The sequence below is a fragment of the Canis aureus genome, chromosome 29, assembly GCF_053574225.1.
Source record: "Canis aureus isolate CA01 chromosome 29, VMU_Caureus_v.1.0, whole genome shotgun sequence".
NCBI lineage: Eukaryota > Metazoa > Chordata > Mammalia > Carnivora > Canidae > Canis > Canis aureus.
Genome location: NC_135639.1, coordinates 35,136,657 through 35,142,195, shown reverse-complemented (window position 1 = coordinate 35,142,195; position 5,539 = coordinate 35,136,657). Strand labels below are relative to the sequence as shown.

The 5,539-nt window shown below is 41.1% G+C and overlaps 1 pseudogene; it reads left to right on the top strand.

Moving 5' to 3' along the window:
* The first annotated feature begins 797 nt into the window (after positions 1-797).
* On the top strand, positions 798-3,057 carry LOC144300831 (elongation factor 1-alpha 1 pseudogene; annotated as a pseudogene).
* The last annotated feature ends 2,482 nt before the right edge of the window (positions 3,058-5,539 follow it).

Genomic DNA, 5,539 nt, shown 5'->3' with positions numbered 1-5,539 from the left:
ACCACTTTTTAAAACGATTTTATTTGTTTGTTTGTTTGTTTGTTTGTTTATGAGAGACGCAGAGAGAGAGGCAGGGACACAGGCAGAGGGAGAAGCAGGCTCCCCACGGGGAGCTTGATGTGCGACTCAATCCCAGGACCCTGGAATCAAGACCTGAACCAAGGGCAGATGCTCAACCACTGAGCCACCCAGGTATCCCTAAATACAACTTTAAAGGCCCTATTTTCAAATACAGTAACATAAGGTACTAGGGGTTAGGGCTTCAACATATAAACTGAGAGGATAAGGATACAACTCAGCCATAACAATGAGTGACAGAAGAATGTATTCATAGATGCATAGGGAAAGGAATGTTATGACAATTATCTGGATGTTAAAGGATGAATTCACAACACAAATAGGGAGAAAAGGCAAACCAAAAGGAAGGAATAAATGAGCATCATTCCTTCCAGAATGTCAATCATGACAAAGTTCCGTGGGTCACAGACCCTACATCATGAGCAGAGTCTCATGTCCATTCTTTTTTTTTTAACTGAAGTTCGATTTGCCAACATATGGTATAGTACCCATTGCTCATCCCATCAAGTATCCTCCTCAGTGCCCATCACCCAGTCACCCCATCCCCCTGCCCGCCTCCCCTTCCACTATCCTTTTTCGTTTCCCAGAGTCATGTCCATTCTGATGCTCACTCACCATGCTCCTGCCCAGGCACACAGTTTGCTAGATACCTCTTCAATGGGTCACCTCTAGCTTGTTATTCCTACATCCTGTACAGTCAGTGAAAACAGAAGTGAGAGTCTCTTCCAGATCACTGAGGAATGTGTTTAGTTGTCTCATCATTTTAGCACTGGTCCATAAAAGAATCCCAACACTAAATTGATACTCTGCAGCTATCCTCATGGTGGAATACTATGCAGTTGTTATATTGTGATATTCCCAATGACAGTGGGGAAATGCTTGCAATATAGTATTAAGTGAAGAGACACAACACAAAGTTGCATTATAACTTTCATGCTGTTAAAAAAAATAATAAGCCTAGAAGATATTTCAAGAAGATGACAATACCTTTTTTGCAATGGGTTTGCCACCATAACACAGGTGTGGTGAAAAACATCGCTAAACCTAAACCAAAATGGGAAAGGAAAAGACTCACATCAACATCATCGTCATTGGACATGTAGAATCGGGCAAGTCTACCACTACTGGCCATCTGATCTACAAATGTGGTGGGATCAACCAAAGAACTATTGAAAAATTTGAGGAGGAATCTGCTGAGATGTGAAAAGGCTCCTTCAAGTATGCCTGGGTCTTGGATAAATTGAAGGCTGAACATGAACGTGGTATCACCACTGATATCTCCCTGTGGAAATTTGAGACCGGCAAGTATTATGTGACCATCATTGATGCCCCAGGACACAGAGACTTTATCAAAAACATGATTACAGGCACATCTCAGGCTGACTGTGCTGTCCTGATTGTTGCTGTTGGTGTTGGTGAATTTGAAGCAGCTATCTCCAAGAATGGGAGACCCATGAGCATGTCCTTCTGGCTTATACACTGGTGTAAAGCAACTAATTGTTAGCGTTAACAAGATGGATTCCACTGAACCACCCTACAGCCAGAAGAGAAACGAAGAAATTGTTAAGGAAGTCAGCACCTACATTAAGAAAATTGTCTACAACCCTGACACAGTAGCATTTGTGCCAATTTCTGGTTGGAATGGTGACAACATGCTGGAGCCAAGTGCTAACATGCCTTGGTTCAAGGGATGGAAAGTCACCCGTAAAGATGGGAATGCCAGTGGAACCACACTGCTTGAAGCTCTAGACTGCATTCTACCACCAACTTGTCCAACTGATAAGCCCTTGCGTTTGCCTCTCCAGGATGCCTACAAAAATGGTGGTATTGGTACTGTCCCAGTGGGCCGAGTGGAGACCTGGTGTTCTTCAGCCAAGCATGGTGGTCACCTTGGCTCCGGTCAATGTTACAACTAAAGTAAAGTCTGTTGAAATGCACCATGAAGCTCTGAGTGAGGCTCTTCCTGGGGACAATGTGGGCTTCAATGTCGAGAACGTATCTGTCAAAGATGTTCGTCGTGGCAATGTGACTGGTGACAGCAAAAATGACCCACCAATGGAAGCAGCTGGCTTCACGGCTCAAGTGATCATCCTGAACCATCCAGGCCAAATCAGTGCTGGGTATGCACCTGTCCTGGATTGCCACACAGTTCACATTGCTTGCAAGTTCGCTGAGCTGAAGGAAAAGATAGATCATCGTTCTGGAAAAAAGCTGGAAGATGGTCCCAAGTTCTTGATATCTGGGGATGCTGCCATTGTTGATATGGTTCCTGGCAAACCTATGTGTGTTGAGAGCTTCTCTGACTATCCTCCTCTGGGCTGTTTTGCTGTTCGTGACATGAGACAGACAGTTGCTGTGGGTGTCATCAAAGCACTGGACAAGAAGGCAGCTGGAGTTGGCAAAGTCACCAAGTCTGCCCAGAAGGCTAAATGAATACTATCCCCAATACCTGCCACCCCAGTCCCCATCTCTGGTGGAAGAATGGTCTCAGAACTGTTTGTGTCAATTGGCCATTTAAGTCTAATAGTAAAAGGTTGGTTAATGATAACAATGCATCGTAAAACCTTCAGAAGGAAAGGAGAATGTTTTGTGGACCATTTGTGGGGGGTTTTTGTGCGTGTGTGGCAGTTTTAGGTTATTAGTTTTTAAAATCAGTACTTTTTAATGGAAACAACTTGACCAAAAATCTGTCATAGAATTTGAGACCCATTAAAACAAAAGTTGAATGAGGAAAAAAAAGATGACAATAACAATGATCTATGACAGTAATGGGACTGACATATCTAGTTTTCCAAATTTTCTATAAAATTATGTGAAAAAATACATTTAATGAAGTTTAAACTTCATTCCACAATAGTCACTTTTTTACATACCCTTTGTTTCCTAGTACAGTATAATGAAATACTCTAGGTGCTTTAAGTCTCCAATGAAGTTCACTACCAGACAAAACATGTCCACTTCCATAATTATCAGTTTCCAAAAATCAATTGCTGAGTTTTTTTTTAAGATTTATTTATTTATTTATTTATTTATTTATTTATTTATTTATTTATGATAGAGAGAGAGGCAGAGACACAGGAGGAAGGAGAAGCAGGCTCCATGCCAGGATCGCGCCCTGGACCAAAGGCAGGTGCTAAACCGCTGAGCCACCCAGGGATCCCCAATTGCTGTGTTTTTAAAAATAAAACTTTAGGGATCCCTGGGTGGCTCAGCGGTTTAGCGCCTGCCTTTGGCCTAGGGCATGGTCCTGGGGTCTCAGGATCGAGTCCCACATCAGGCTCCCTGAGTAGAGCCTGCTTCTCCCTCTGCCTGTGTCTCTTCCTCTCTCTCTCTCTCTGTGTCTCTCATGAATAAATAAATAAAATCTTTTTTAAAAACTTATCAAATGTTATAATATTTATTTATATTCACCCATTTATAAAGTTATTCTAGAACACTTGCAAAACAGACAAGTACTTAGGGGAAAAAAACATGGCCTAATCTGACTTTGTGAACATATTGGTGACTAACTTTTTTATGTACATATGTATGTGTTTAATGGAACCAAACTATTTTATAACCTGCTTTTATTAATAAATCATAGACATTTTCCGCATATATCTGTTATTCTTACACATCATTTTTATGACTGCCTACTTTACTATTATGTGGATATGTCTTACCTTACTTAACCAAGTCCCCTTTGATAGAGAGGTAGGTGGGGGGTTTTTTCCTTCAGTCATAAATAAGACTATAATGAACTCTAATGATAAATCAAAGTGTATGTCCATTCAGATTTAACTCCTCAAAAAACACATTTCTCCAACATTCCATATGTGTTGGCTTAGTGTCTATTACATCTTAAGCTCTGTACTAAGCACCTTTTCATAATGGATTGTATTTATTTTATGTTTACTGACCCCTATACTTTATCTTTGATTTTTCCATGTTGCCAAGAATTATAGTGAAAATAACTTAACAGCTCATAATTTTCTCATGAGCACCCCTGGAACTTCCTAATAGCTTAATGTTTCTCATCCACCAGTTATGTGATAACTCTTAGTAATCTTAAGGTTTATATTTTAGCCAATGGTTCCAGTTTTACCTCTAGAAACAGCTGGGTGGATGACATATGCTCAAATGGTTTATTTACATCTAAATTGTCATTCTGTTCTAGAACATTTTGTGCATGATTCATCATTTGGCATATACCGTCTGGCGTGGCAACTATCAAAAATAATAGCCAGGTATGAATATGAATGTGCCAGTAAAGGAAGGAAAATCAAATTTAAGGTTAAAAAAAAAAAAGGTAGGGACGTCTGGATAGCTAGCTCAGCAGTTGAGCTCTGATTTTGGCTTAGGGCATGATCCTGGAGTTCAGGGATCAAGTCCCACATCCGGCTCCCTGAGGGACTGTGTGTGTGTGTGTGTGTGTGTGTGTGTGTGTAACTGCCTGTGTCTTTGCCTTTCTCTGTGTGTCTCTCATGAATAAATAAAATTAAAAAAAAAAAAAAAGTAGTAACAGGGCAGCCCTGGTGGCGCAGCGATTTAGCGCCGCCTGCAGCCGGAGGTGTGATTCTGGGGACCCGGATCGAGTCCCAGGTCGGGTTAGGGAAGCATGGAGCCTGCTTCGCCCTCTGCCTGTGTCTCTGCCTCTCTCTCTCTCTCTGTGTCTCTATGAATAAATAAATAAATAAAATCTTAAAAAAAAAAAAGTAGTAACAATAATATAAAATCTTCTTAAAATGCAGTGCTGTCTTCACTTACTAGCCAGGAGTCAATGGATTTAATTCAGTAATAGGAGGGTGTTTTCAGTATTTAGAGCATATATTACTCAGAGTTCTCTCAGGAAAATAGAGCTCTTGCCAGTTGGTTCAATGAAGATAAGTTAATACAGGGAACCCATTATAAAGGTGTTAGAACAATTGAGAGGCTGAATAAAGAACAATGGGATAACCCAGAGATTCAAAACAGTGGAAAGTTGCTACATCATATTATCAAAACCCAAAAGCCAGAACAACAGGGCAGAAACTAGAAGTTCAAGACTCCCCCTGAAACAGAGAAAGGGGAAATGAAGGACCCTGGATTCTCCCTTTCTTTTCTCTCCAATCTCTCTTCTGAGTTCCCCACAGGTGAAATGTAGACAGAAGCGAGTTGGCAAAGAAACTTGGGAAAAGGCAGTCTACTGGGAGGGAGACGGCCCTGCTGGGATTTAGAAAAAAGTGGAGGAAGTAGATGTGGGATCTCAGATCAGATAAGCAAATGAGCAGTACAGCACACTAGCAACGAGCTAGAATTTTGCCATAAAGAGGGTACTTCTCTCTCATTGAAGAGAGAGCCCAATTTCTCAGTTTCCCAGAAGTCCAAATTTCTTGCCTTTAAACTCCAGTCTCCCATGTATAGGTCCCTCCCTACTTCCCACTTTTAATCTATTTGCACTTTGACCAGTGCTACTCACATTTCATCATCTTTGTCCATGGAG